This window comes from Seriola lalandi, unplaced genomic scaffold, assembly GCF_002814215.2.
Source record: "Seriola lalandi dorsalis isolate HSWRI2012SDOR001 ecotype SW California unplaced genomic scaffold, Sedor1 jcf7180002054584, whole genome shotgun sequence".
Lineage (NCBI taxonomy): Eukaryota > Metazoa > Chordata > Actinopteri > Carangiformes > Carangidae > Seriola > Seriola lalandi.
The window spans coordinates 1,155,983-1,171,292 of NW_019525137.1; the positions used below are offsets into that span (position 1 = coordinate 1,155,983).

The 15,310-nt window shown below is 41.5% G+C and overlaps 1 protein-coding gene across 1 annotated transcript in view; it reads right to left on the reverse strand.

The window, feature by feature from the left end:
* ldhba (lactate dehydrogenase Ba) overlaps positions 1-3,395 on the reverse strand; it is a 12,855-nt gene extending 9,460 nt beyond the window's left edge. The window contains exon 1 of the mRNA XM_023418746.2: positions 3,261-3,395. The gene's annotated coding sequence lies outside the window, so the exon portion shown is untranslated. The remainder of the gene's footprint in view (positions 1-3,260) is intronic.
* Between the last annotated feature and the right edge of the window lie 11,915 nt (positions 3,396-15,310).

Here is a 15,310-nt window from a genome sequence, read left to right on the forward strand (position 1 = left end):
ATAAAGACTGTGTTACATGAAGATGTCTGACTTACAGGCATATTTTCTTAAGTTGCCCCAAAGGCACAAAGCCATCAGGAAAAAGAGATTGAGAAGTGAAGGACATTTACATTTGTTCATAAGTGAAGGAGATTGTATAAGGAAGTGTACCAAAGGTTCATACTAAGAGCTAGATAGACATGTTAGGGTGTTAAGAGGTGTTAGGAGAGGAGTTGCTCTCTGAAGAGATGAGGCTCCTGCTCTGAGAGTGTTCAGCAGCTTGTTCCACCATCAGGGAACCACAGACCAGAACAGTCTGGACTGAGACTGTCTTGTGTGCAGGATGGTGATGACAAACCACATTCCTCGGAAAGCGTAAGCAAGCAAGCAAAGTTTATCGGTATGGCCCCGTTCCCAGAGACTAGTCACAAAGTGCTTGACAACCAAAATGAATAAAATCAAATGAAAATATTAAAACCAAATCATCAAATAAAAGCAAAAGTAAAAACACCAGATGAAATATACGAGAGGAAAAACAGGACACTGGTTAAAAGTATGAAATACCACATGCTACCTAAAAGCCTGTCTGAACAGAAAGTTTTCAGTTGCTTTTTAAAAGAGTCCACAGAGTCCAAGGCGCTCAGATTTAGTCAAAGAGAGCTTCTGAACTGTTGACTGGAAGGTGCCATCACCCCGGATCTTAAAGTGTGTTTGTGGTACGCTTAGAAGACCCAGGGTGGAAGACCTAAGAGTTCAGCTTGTGGTGTGGGGTTGAAGGAGAACTGCGGTGTTATTCTGGGTTCATGCAGAGCTCTAAAAGTGATCAAAGACCTGACGGGCTGCTGCATTCTGGGCCATCTGTAAGGGTTTCACCGTGCACAAAGGAAGGTCCAACAGAAGAGCACTGCTATAGTCCAAGTGAGAGATAACCATGGTCTGGACCAAGAGCTTGGTGGAGTGCTGAGTCAGTTAAGACCTGATTTTCCGATGTTGTATAGAGCGAAGAGACCAGGAGACAGATGATCATGGTCAGAGAAGGAGAGCTGGCCGTCAAACATGACATCAGGTTTCTCATGTCCTTGGCTGGGATAAGGGATCACTATTAACTAATTGTTGTTTAACAACTGGTTGTAGGAATAACTGTAATAAGGGCACAAGAACAGAACTGAGATATGCCGCAGCAGAACATGTGACCCCCCACCAAGAGTGGACCAAGAGGAACAACATGACACTTTGAAAAACATCAGTTTGAAATCAAAATGATTAATGCTTAATAATGAAACCAATAACTTCCTATACAAGCCAAGATCAAATGATATGCTTCAATCAATACAAACAAACTATTTTTATTGTCTGGCGTCACTTGTCCGTAGAGTCAGAGCCCTGCCCTGCTAATTAATTTTCTAAAACAGCAAAATAACACAAAAATAATTGAAATGGATGCAAATATTAGTAGTTTTTTCACAGGAACTTATGATGTTAATCAGCTGGTTTCAAACAGCTGATAAACAACAACATTTAGCAGAAAGAAAATAGCACAACCCCAGTTTCAGGCCACAATGGATGAAACTCAACATCAATAAATTAGGTTTGGGTGACAAGATATCAATAGATTCACTACTCAATGTATGATCAATATCATACAGCTACATTTTGCCAGTGTGTTCTTACTTAACAATAATGTCTATGTTTTTCTACACACAAAGATTTCTGGCTTCATCAAAGTATCACAAGTTCACTTCAGTGTTACACTTCCTCATAAAGAGCACGGCTCTTGTGGTTTTCTGTCAACTGGTTTCAATATCAACAGCAAGGCAGACATTTAGGTCCAGAGACTAAAAATGATTTCAGGGAAAACACAAAAACATCTGAACTGAGTTGACAGCACAATCTGCATGAGTCAAACACAAGCAACAGATTTCATTTCATATCAAGGTCTGATTAAAAACAACAAAAGGAGGTGCTGTTCACAAAAAAATAGACAGCGTCACACTGAAACCAGAGCTAACCCAACACAATGTCATAAAACTGTGCTGAGAGGAAAATCATAAAAAATTGTTAGATATAATGAATCATTTACAAAAACAACAGCCTTAGATAGAGGGATATATATATATGCCTATTGTGAGTAATACAATGAATTGATTAAACCACTTGATTAGGACACAGTTCTCAGGTTGGGGTACCACTGACCTTCACTATCACCATTCATAAAGAACAAAAGCCCTGTAAGCTCATGTTGTCCTGTCGTATTTAGCCTGTGGGGACAGGCTGCCAACAAGTTAAGATATCAGCTCATAACAAGGTCAAATGGACACTAGAAACAGGCGGTGGAGGGGAGGTGGTTTGTCCATGAGGAGACACACCTCATGGCTTTATATGGGCTACAGCTAACTGGCACTTATTCAGGGGAAAGATAGAGCTGCTGAAAAGCACAATGCCCCATTTTAGCCTCATAGAATCAGTCACTGTTACAGCCTTACTGAAGACAGGACTAAGTTCCTGTTCGTCTGTTACTGACTGAATTATTGCAGTAAGCTGATATGGTGAGGCTCTTGTCCTGTTCAATGGTTTTAGTGGAGCTGACTCGTTATGTAACAGCGCGGGCCTGAGCCCTGCAGTCGCCCTTCATTTTGATGATGCTGAGACACAGTGAGAAGAGTGAACTCAACTCAACGTAAAACCGACAGGAAACGTTGAAATTGTTGTGAACACATCTTAATTACCGCGTGAGAAAAGAGCTCCTACAGGGGAAGAAGTTCAAGTTCACCGCGAGTTCATTGTTTCCTGTCTGTGTTCAAATACACAACATGGCTACAAACACACGGTCCATCCTCAATGTCAAGTGCTCCACACTAAAATGTGGCCGTTAATAGAAAGACGTCGAGTTCGAGTGTAAAACAATAGACGTAGTTTAATGAGCTACAGCAGCTACACTTTGCACTGTTGTACAGTTAGCCTGTTACTGACTGTTACTGACTGTAATAGGCTGAAATAATACAAATTTCACACGTAATAAATACAATTTAAAAAATCATAATATTGCCAGATAGCTTTTCTTTCTAGCTCTTTCTGTCTAAACTGACGGAAAACATTCATACAACCCGCCACGTTGTGTCAAGCGGTTGAATTATTTTCAGTTAAACTTCGCATACATTAACAATGGATTCCTTCAGCGGGTGGTCGGACTGAGCATCCATTGCTGCTGAGGCGCTGGGCACGCATCATGTCCGAGCCCCCACCCTGAAGAAAAACAACCAGAAAAACAGGCAAATACTCACATTTTTTTTTACAGATGGTTCCTAACGGCTGATACTCGTTATCTGGTCTGGTTGCTGACAGGGAGATAGACAGACGGCTCTGGTGTGGAGCGGAGCGGGCGACAGTGAGGAGGAGGAGGAGGAGGAAGAGGAGGAGGAGGAGGAGGAGGAGGTGAATGGATTTCCACCGTGACCAGCCTGGTTCACGTGTAAGGAGGGGTGCAGAGCAGGGTGCCGAGCTGCCTGCGTGGTATTTATGTTCCCGCCTGTCAGCAATGGAAGACTGGAAATATGAAGGGTTGGCTGAATTTGTTTTCCCCTCTCTATATTTATAAAGACATTTCTGAGGAGAGTGTGGACTCTCAGTCAAGCAGCAGCATGTGGACTAAACCAACAAGTGATGATATTATTATTGACATAGTCCCTCTTTGAATAGAATTTGAACGCATTATACAGCATTATATATATACATGCAGGAAAGTGCACATCAGACTATAAGCATCATGTGTGGATGCTAAAGTGTAATTACAAGTGCTCCACAGTATGTTACCTCTGCTGGGAGCTTCAGATTTGACCCACATGCATCCTCTTAAGCCATATAACACTCCGTATGTGTATTGTATATATTATAATAGATATATTATATATAATAATATATGCAGTATCACTGTCATATTCTCATATAGTTGTAAAGGATCATGTAAAGGAGTTGAATACATCTTCTACCACTGATCCAGACACTAAATCTTGATCATGAGACCCAGTTCCATCTCTAACATCTCAGTAGAATTTTAACCAGATAGTCACAGAGGCAGTTTCCTTCACTGTAAACTCCACAGGTCAGTTTACACCTTATCTGGGTGGACCCGGACACAGATGGACTTTCACCTGTAAATTAAACATTAATTATGCTTCAAGGAGCGTGTTATTGTAGCGGATAAAATATTTATCTCAACGGAGTCGTGCACTTTGTCCAGTCTGCAGAATCATGTGGTTTAGCTTTGACCTACATTATATTATGGGAATGGGTCAGGGTTAATTTACCACCTCTGATACTTTTCACCCTCTGCAGGATGATATCAGCTAGGTCAGTGGGATAAGAGCCCAAGAAGAATAACACAAGATGCATGTGAGCTCCTTGTGCACGAGTTCACTGTGAATGCTCATTGTTCATTCAGTACAGAGGAAAGTCTCATACCACTCTTTACTGCAGTGGGCGGTGACCGTACATGTAAACAATGTCCTCCTCCTCAGCGTCATCTCTTCCTGCGAAGGTTTTCTAGGATGTTTACTTTGCTCTATCATAATGAAGCAGGTTCAGTCACCACTGTGCTTCGTTGTTTAGTGATCAGACAAGGTTCGTCCCCAGTGTTTTATGGGTCCAACAGTCACTGCGTCACAGAGAAAAAGAGGAAGTCTGTGAACAGAGACACGATATTTGACCCTGCTGTGCCACTTCTCTTCCTTCCTCCCTCCCTGCTTCACTCTTCATTAAGGTTAAAGAATTTCACCTTTATTTATTCACAAATGATCCTCAGCAGGAGACAAGACGTCCTTTGATTTTATGTGTTGCAGAACAAAATATTAACATGTTTAATTTTCAGAAATTTGTTCGTTTTTTGCACTGAACTCACTATATGCTGCAACTATAGAAATGATGGTGGGCCATACATATGAACATGTTATTCCCTGCACCCCCGCCCTACTGATGCTGCACACATGTCACACATGACGATGATGATGATGATGATGATGATGATGATGATGATGATGGCAGTGGTGATACAGGCTGGTACCCAATAGGATGCTGCAGTCATGCCTTTCTCTTCATCCAATGGGATGAGAGGATGCTGTTCCCTTAAAGGCACCCACTCAGCTGCTTTGAGGGCCAATGTGTGTGTGTGTGTGTGTGTGTGTGTGTGTGTGTGTGTGTGTGTTTGAGGGCTAGAGAGGTCATAGCATGTGAGGAGTGAGGAGAGTGAGGAAGGGATTAGATTGGCCGGTGGGAGAAGGCGGGGCTAACATGCTGTTACATAACACACAGCCCCCCTGCAGCCAACTCTCTCTTTCTCTCAGTCTGTCAGTGTTCCCTGCTCTGTTTCTGCATCTGTGACATGCAAACATCCTCAGTGGTTTCACATATTTCTACAGTGCTCTGTATAAACAGTCCTCATGTTTGTCTTAGTGATGAGTTAACAGGCTGATTCATCCCCAAAGCTGCTGGGCTGGTTCAAAGAAGGAACAGGGCTTCTTGGGGTGAAAAAAACAGAATAAGACACAGTAGGTTGTGGCTGCAACCAATATGGCTGCCGATATTTTCAAGCCCAGGTCAATTGTAGGGACATTACTGTCCTTTTGCACAGGTGTAGAGCACAAGCACATTCTGTCTGTCATTGAAAGACAGGAGCAGAGAGAGAAAAATGTCATTAAAGGGAAGCAACACAGAGAACTTTCAGGTCACACAGATCTATCTATCTATCTATCTATCTATCTATCTATCTATCTATCTATCTATCTATCTATCTATCTATCTATCTATCTATCTATCAATATGTAAACTAAAACATGTTTCTGTATGCCTATTCTTTTTTTATATATATAATTGGGACTGTTATATTTCCCCATAACTTTTGATTTAATTGTACCTCATGTTATTCCCAAACCAGTTAATATACAGTATTTCATTCTCATTGTGACCATAACCTTTATCCAATCAGGCCTTTTCCCTTGATATAAGGTCACTCCAGAATCAGTTACTGATATACTGTTTGTTTCCTTATTTTTCTGTGGGAACTTCCAAACCAATCATGATGTCTGTTCCTGTATAAACAAAAACAACCAGTAAAAATATGAAATTGTGATGCTTCTGTTGAATTATTTGGTTGCATTATGTCTGCCCTTCGTAAAGCATCTGATTTTGATAAGTGCTGTAAAAACTACATCATTATTAAGATCAATAAAAGATGACCAAAGTAACTTTGATGGGAAGGATCAGCTGCCTCTCTCTGTGCAGCACCTTTGCAAAGCTGCACATCACAACCAGCTTGTGTTTCTTTTATTGTAGATAGTAAACATTCCTTCATTGAGCTTGTGCAAAATAACCTCCACCCTCAGTGACCTTGGATCTGGTCATCAGCAGACACTCTCACAAACTCCATCATTCATTCTTAGTCAGGTGCATGATGGTGTTTGTCCAGTCATAGAAAAAAGAGGAGTCAAGTCTAAAATAACTTTTTTCCAAAACAGTGTAAAAGCTTCACAGTTCATCTTGTCCTTGTTCTTTATTTACTCAAGGTCCCCTTACTAGCTTTTGCTTTCTTTCTGAGGGTGAATATCACTCTCATGTCTGTGTGTTAAGCACAAAGTTTGAGTCAGTGTGCGATGTGTCTAGTTTAGCTGAAAGACTGTCTGGGCTCAGCCTTAGAAATAGAGTAAGAAGTAGAGCCACTGCCCTTGAAAGCAGCCAGTTGAGGTGGTTTGGGCATCTGGTTAGGATTCTGCCTGGGTACCTTCCGTTGGATGTCTTCCAGGCAAATCCCTGGGTTAGACCCAGAACACACTGGAGAGATTATATAACTCATCTGGCCTGGGAAACTCTCGGGGGTTCCTGCAGGAAGAGCTGGAAAAGGTTGCTGAGGAGAGGGACGTCTGGAGTACTTTTCTTTACATATCACAATAATTCATCCAAGGGTAATAAAACAGGATGTCAAATGAATGCTGACAGGTCTGTTATCTTAAAATCCATTTTTAAATTGGAGAACATATGAAAGTCTGTGCAGGTTTTCATATTGACACAAAGTTTATTCCATTCTTTAAAATCAAATGTCTATTATAAACACCCTTTTTTTTTTTTTTTTTTGCTGATGCTGTGCTTTCCTTCTTTTGTAAGAGTCACATTTCTGTTTTAATGGTGTAACAAAACAAATTCACCAATAATTACATAATAATTACATAAGATTATTGTATATATAATACAGTAAGTTGTTACTGTAAATATGGAAGAGAAATAGTGAGGGCCTGCGTTTACACTTTACTGACACTATGCAAAGTCAGCGTCCTGAGCTGGACTTCAGGATGCACTCAGCTCTTAGACCGCAGGAGCTGTCAATCATAAATCAGCAGGTGGACAGAAGAATGCATTGTGTTTTTTACAGGGATAAAGTTAACAGGCTGTGGGGCCAACTGGGTTCCGCCATTAGATAACCTTATGTAATTATTATGTAACCTTATGGCCTTATGTAACTGGAGCTCAGGTGTGAAGTTAAACCTTAGCAGCGACTGTGGTGCAAACTTTACAAGTCCGACACAAAATGTTATTTCAAGTTCATGCGGGTTAACAAGTGTTAGGTATTAGTCCAACTGTTACCTGTTGCTGTCCACTGGATTCTGGATACGGAATGTGTCACATCAGCCATACATTTCTGACGGGACATTCATTTTGAAAGCTTTTGAGTTTTGAATTTACTAGTCAGCTCCATCTATGTCAGTTAGTGCAGCCTGAGAAGCATTAGCAGGGCAAGAAGGACAGCAACAGCTGTGCTGGGGCCCCATAACTCCTCGTTGATCCCACTCTTGCAATGTGTATAGTGTTTCTATTGTTGCAGTGCCACCTGGCCCCAGATTGCTGATTGGCTGAAACACCTGTCAATCAAAGAAACATTTCTCCCAATGATCTTCAAAATCATCTGAACAAGTGAAATGAACTGTTAGAACCACACATTCAAGTTGTTTTTCTTTAAAAGATGGCTCATCAGTTTTCTTTAATTAAATAATGAAGCAAATTAGTGAGGAAGATGGACAAAACAACTGTGCATTTTATGACCAAAGCATGAAAGTCTCAGTATATAATCCACATACTCCAAGGTTTTATTTCAGATGTGGAGGCAATTTGCATCTGACCTCTGGTGACCCTGAGAAGTCATTGACCTCAGCATTGCATTTTTTCAGTTTTTGCCAAATTTGCTCTTATGGCCATGTAATATAATTTTGCTTAACTCTCTGGTCACTGCTGGTTTTCTCAGCATTCAGCCAAATTATTTTCCTGGAGAAGCAGGTTAATGCACACACCAAAAGGTTTTAACGTAACATGGCACTGTCTCCTGTGAAGTCTCCATCACTGTCTGTGTGCCGAGCCCTCAGGATCCAGCTCAGCTTTAGTGACTCTATCGTTTTTTGGCTTTAAGGTCAGTTTCTCGGCACTTCATAAACATCCATCTATCCCCATGCTTCTTCCCTGGACCCTGTAATTGTTGCATCTGAAGTTGTAAAAGTCACATATGAGTTTATGGTCAATTATCTTATGACGACAACTTGTCCGCACAAGATAAAATATGATCACCTTTCAGGACTTTAGGGGCTCTATACTTGTCTGGCTTCATTTAGATAACTGTATGTTGTTGACTTCATGGCTCAGTCTAACTGGTCTCACCAATCATCAGGCCGCTGATAAACCCACTGTGTAAAACCCGCTCAGCACCAAACAGCACACAGATACAATTAGACACCAGCTGGTGATCATAACACAGCGACTAAATAGTCAGATATTTGTAGTAGATGGTTGGTAGAGAGAAAATATTGGACACTAACCCATAATGTTACTCCCTGCCAGTTGGATGTGCGATTAGTAGAGATGTTCCTAACAACTAATTTCCCTACCAATTAAGTGGAAATGGAAATTTAGACTCGTCAACTAGTCTAAAAGTAAGAAACAAAGTTGATTGGAAGCCTAGTGGCCAATAAACAATGATTGTAGCTTTAATAGATTTTAATAGTTTTATTGGAGTGAACATCTAGAACCAAGGCCACTAATAGGTGGACTGTGATCCAGGTCCACACCCAGACGCCGTCCTATCTGGACCCACACCTATAAATTATAGAGAATTATTATATATTTTAACTGGTGCTTTTCTGAACTTTTACGGTAGTGGTCAGGTGATGCTACCTAGCCAATCACTGCGACTTGAGCCAGTGAGAGTAGAGGCGATAGTCTGAGAAGGAATTGGGGAACATTGGGGAGTTGATATAAGAGGGGAAGAAAAAAGGAGGGATGAGAGGTGTTTATTTGTTAAGATGTGTTGAGATTGTTTATCATAAAACTGGTGGAGACAGTTATGATATGAAAGGGAGTTAGAAAGAGAAAAAGAATCATTTAATTGTAATTGCAGTTCTAATTATTTATGATCCCTTCAGTTCACTTCTCAGCTTGTTTTAAATTTCATGAAAACTAATTTCAACCTCCTTTGACTCAGTTCAGACACAACTAAAGGTTTATTGCAATAAAGAATATCAAACTGCTTGTATTATTAACCTCAAAAATTAAATCCGATCACCCCACATGTTGAAACTAGCCCAGTGGTGTAGTTGTGAAATAGAAGTCTGTAGTCGTGTAACAGAAACCTGACATTTCATCTAGTTTTTTTCAGTTTCCTTGCTCTCACTGGGGGTCAAAGGTCAGGGTGTCACTTTCTTAACTTGTTGCATAATGAAACCACAGTGAAGCCCTGCAACTGTGAGACTCCTTAAGCCCAGTTGGTTGTGTGTAACATGTATGTGGTACAAACGTGGCCCTCCCCCGCTCAGACTGTTGTCCGGCTGACTTTTCCAGTAAGCCCCCCCCCCCTGCTCATAGAGACTGCCCAGGCCTGCTGTGGAATGTACGCCTCCCACTGCAAAGTACTGAGAGCAGGGCCAGGCCGCCCCCCCCTCTCGTTCATGTGACCAGGAACAACAGCTGCTATTTCAGATTGACCTCCAAAACTCAGCACAAGGCTGGGAGGACAATAGCTGGATGCATGAATGCACGGATGACTGTGTTTGCACATGCGTCGAAGCCGGCACCTCCGTCCCAGTTCCTCTCCCTGTGTTGACTCTCCCTCTTCACTGTAAGAGCCAGGCAGCAAGAGGCGGAGCTCCGCTCTCACTGAGGTGTCAGAGACTCTGCAGAAACTTTTCAGGTTGTGTCAGATTAAAGTGAAAGAAATTCATTCAGGAATTCATCTATTTTTGATCGCAATTATTTCAAGTGTAAACTACAGAACAATTACATGTAAATATGGAAACAGGCTCTGCTCTGGTCCTTTGACAAGGCTCCATTAGCAACCCAGAGAAGCTGGAAACTGCTCAAAAGGCCCGGACCCCAAGGGGCCCCAAAATACCCAGGTCCACTACTTATCAATTACTTATCAGATATTATAATTACAGTACCTTCACAGATCTGAGCATGATGTTCAAAAACAAACTAGAATCACCTCCTCGTGGTTTTCTGCCTCCTCCACTCAGACTGGTTTCAGGTTACATCTCTGTTTATCCAGTCACAGAAAATATCAACCATTTGTGTGAAATTTTGTCATAATTGCTGTGAAGTCTTGAGTTATAACTAAAAAAGTGTTTTATGAGGTCATCGTGACCTTGACCTTTGACCTCTGACCTTTGGCCACCGAAATCTAATCAGTTCAACTTGAGTTCAAGTGAACGTTTGTGCCAAATTTGAAATTTGTCATGGTGTTTCTGAGATATCATGTCCATGAAAATGTGACAGACGGACCGACAGCCTGAAAACAATATGGCTCTGGCTCTGACTGCCCCCCAGCGCAGAGGAATAAACAGCCTGGCTTTGAAAACCCTGAAGTCTATTTACTTTAACTTTAAACATTTTAACCTGTTTCACAAGTTCCGACTCTGTTTACTTTCAATTTTCATAGGGGCACAGCAGAAAACTCTGGCCCAGGGCAGCCTGGTACCAGATGAGATCGGCGTTTTCCTTTGATTTGAGTCCTTTGGTTTTTCTAAAATGATACAACACATATCTATTTCATGTTTTCTGGATGCAGACCAGCTGATGTTCGAGATTACTGCTTATCAGACAGGCAGCGTTCCAAAGATAAGGAGGAGTTGAGGCTTTGACCTGCTTCAAATGAATTAGTCCACTCAGTGTTGTCTGAACACACCTTATGTGTTACAGATTTTGTCAATTGCTAACAAGCATTGGTCAAAACTGAAGTCACATTGTCAAAACTCTTCACACAGTCAGCGAAACAGAAGTCTATGTGGAGCAAAACTGTGAATCACTTTTCATTGTTTTCACACAAATTGCATTCAGTGACCACAGTTACCGAACCTCATGAACTCCTTTCTCAGTCAGAGTCCACCATCTGCAAAACGCTATATTTTTGCAGCACACTTTAGCATTAGCATCTCTGTTGTTAGTATTTTGTAGTTCAGTGTGCAAAGAGTGACAGTGTTTGCTTCCTGAGTGAGACTTGTTGCCAGTGTTGGTGGTTTATTAATATTGTTTTTGAGACATGTATGATGTGATTTGTTGGTGAGAAAGAGTTTTGGAGGTGAGATGAGCTGTTTAGCTGAGATGCATGTTTGTAATGCAGACTGTGTGAAGAGTTGGGAAAAAGTAGTTTCAGTATTGCTAGCAATTGAACTGACAAGGGCAAAGGTCCTCTCTCTCTCTCTCTCTCTCTCTCTCTCTCTCTCTCTCTCTCTGTCCTCATGATGGTGTCTCTGACTCTGGAGCTGCAGGATCAGACTAGAGGCTCAGAGCCTCCTCTATTCTGATTGGCTCACTGACCTGTCATCACTGAGATGGTTTTTGGTTCTTATATATCTTCTTATGGATCAACACTGCAAATAAAACACAGGAGAAGAGGAAAGTAATGTGTGTGTGTGTGTGTGTGTGTGTGTGTGTGTGTGTGTGTGTGTGTGCGCGTGTGCGTGTGTGTAAAAGTTTATGCATATGTGCATGTATGTATGTGTGCACGTTTTTTTGAATATTTGTTCATATTATATAGTTATTTAACTACTTCCTTATGTATTCATTCTTTTCTTTGGCTGGTGTTCATCACAGACGTGTTTCAACATTTAACACTTTGCTCTTTGGAACAGCTGTCGACAGGAAACATGTGCAACACATCTGGTTCTGCAAGTCACACATCATGTCGATTCAAAACTACAACATCATCTGATTCATCTTCATTTTATTATCTTGAATCCAGCGCTGGAGCAAAAACATTACATTTGTTTGCTTTGTGAGGTCTCACTGACCTTGACCTTTGACCTTTTACCACCAAAATCTAATCAGTTCATCCTTGAGTCCAATTGAATGTCTGCGCCAAATTTGAAGAAGTTCCATCAAGGAGTTTACTGAGATATCGTGTCTATGTGAATGGGACGGGCGGAAAACCTGTAAACAATATGGCTTCCAGCTCTGACTGTCGGCGGCGCAGAGAAATAAAAATACTATAACCACCCACTGCTCGGCCTCACTATTCTACTCTATTCTCCCTCTAATCATTTTAGAACAGTCCCTTAATAACAGTATAACTAAGTATATTGTCTGAGCCAACACACAGGAAAACGTAGCTGAGAATGAGTCAAAGTTAATCACGTCCATAACACCCTGCAAACAGAGCATATTGTGTTAGAAATAAATCACTCAGCCTGTTGAAAAAGCATGAAAGCTGCAGGTTCACGGGGTTGTTGGTGTATAATGTGTCACTCTGTCTGTCTGGACTTGGCACAGTGTGATGGAAACATAGTTTGTATCGGACCTGATGATAAAAGCTCAAGTCTAAACGTCCCTGATGGAGCCCTCAGCTGTTTCCATCAGCGGTCAGATGTGCTGGAGATGGAGCATTAAAACAGATCCTGTTCAAGTTGTGTGGAAGTCAGCAACCAGAGGGAGCAGACCCGCTGTCAGGGCTGCAGATCACGCATATGCAGCCAATCAGTGGACTCCATGTATTCACAGGTTATCATTAATGTGGAAATTACTGCTGTGATGAAACCCAAAAAGAGGACATGTGCAAATGCAGCTCTGGGAAACCTTTTTACCTCTCACAGTGCTGATGTTTTATTCAATGAGACGCCAGCGACATCGTGATCTCACAAACACGGAACACATAAATGGACTCCATTTCCCATGACCCCTTGCAACCTTAGCCTGTTAGTGCAGAGATGCGTTCTTTTTCCCAACAGAGGCAGCACTATGAAATCCGTCAATTTCATGAGCAAACAAATGGATTCGAATGACGGCAGCAGCATGTGTGAGGGAGCTCACCTTCCTCTTTCCACGTGACACACACACACACACACACACACACACACACACACCCTCCTCCCCCTCCACCATCATCAGGAATTGGTGGTATAACAAAACACAAGCTGCATGGTACAGTGGATGCATGCAAATCAAAAACAGTGGCTGTAGTACCTGAGACGCAGCAGCTCATCTTAAATAAGTAGAACCTGTTTTATTCTTTGAAGATACACACATATTACTACAAGGTTCCTCCAACAAATGAAGAACATTCTCACTGCACTGACAGACTTTGGTCCAAATAAGACAGGCAGAAAGAATGTATTAAAAATGGAGGTTTTCCAGATGAAGCTGAAAGAAAAAAAAAGCTGAATGAGGACGGCTGCTGAGAGCATGTCAAGGTCAACAACACTGCCGAGGCCTCCGAGGATGAATCTGGTCATGTGATATGATCATGTGATCTGCCATAATTTGAGCATTAAGATGCTGACGGCTGTTCATTGATAGTAACTGAACAAACGTGATGAAGCAGCAGGTACAAACGCTGATGATGGAGAAAACAAAGAAAGCTCAGTAACTAATGAGACATGAGGCTGAACAGTACAGATACATGTGGGCTCACTATTTGGCAAGCAACAGGTCACTTGCCCTTTTTCTCGAATGCGTTATAACAGCTTATAAATGATTTATAAAGTGTTAACAAGCTAATTGATAAACTAGCTATAAACCATTCATAAATCCTTTATAATGGTGGTAGAATGTAAAGTGGTACCACATATTGAATGCTGAACTTTTCCAGAATCAGGAGATGCTTTGCCCCCTGCACCTGTTTCACCAAACACACGACGGAGTCAGGGCGCCCTCTAGTGGACAACGACCTGTGAGAACATGCTCCACTTGCTTTGGCCCAGTGGCCTGACACCTGTCAAATATTGTTGTCCATACTCCAACTTCAAGAGCCATGCCACTGAGTTTTAACAGCTAACTACAAATCCTTTATTTAACTTGTGCAGTCTTGTTTTGACCATTTGAGAAATGTTTTATCTTTTAAAGACACAAAGACCATCTTACATGATTGTTGCAACAGCCTCAACTACAAATCTATCAGTGAGCTCCAGACTGAGCAGAACTCCGGTCTAGGCTTTGAACAGGATCCAGGAGAAGTGACCACATCACACTGGTTTTGCCTCCTGACACTGGCTCCCAGTATGTTTTTAGAACTGATCTTAAGATCCTACTGTCGACGTTTAAAGCCTCTAGCCGTGCTTTATATCTGACGTCTGAGAAGCATATGAACCAGCTCGTAGACTCAGTTCCTCCAGCAGAGGTCTGTTATTGTTCCCAGAGGTGACAGAGGTTTCAGTCAGAGCCTGACACTCTGGAACGAGTAGAATCACTGACCTCTTTTAAAACTCTTAAAACAAATTTTTATCTTAGAGCTTTTCCGCATTGTTCTTAATTTTATTGACAACTTTTTTTTATGAAAAAATTTACTGAAATGTTCATTTATAATGATGGAAATATTGAACAGCGTGTGGATCTGTGTTCAGTTCAAATGAAGCTCTAATAGTTATGCAGTTATTTAGTTTGATATACTCTTGTTTGTTAGAAGCTGTTTAAAAACCATCCACTGGTCTATACAAATATCTGCTGATCTTTATTGTAAACTGTTTTGTCCGTCAGGATCCTGTAGGAAAGATGAGATCTGATTGGTCAGTAGTTTGGCTGTTGACAGGTTTTCATTTGATATGAAGCAGGTTAGGAGTTCAGCGTCAGTTACCATGGTGATTTATCACAGTAACATGGGAACAACCGGCATAGGACCGAGATCCCAGAGTTAAACCGGAAGAAGTTACAGAGGTCGAGTGTCTGGTATTTGGTGATGACCTGGTTCTCCTGTCCCTCTCCAGAGGGCAACATGGACAGACTGTACCAAAGTATTGACCTTTCAAAACAAGATCCAATGCTCTGAGAAGCTCCAGGGACATGCAGCTGTTTAGTCTTCAAATATAAAATACTGTGAATA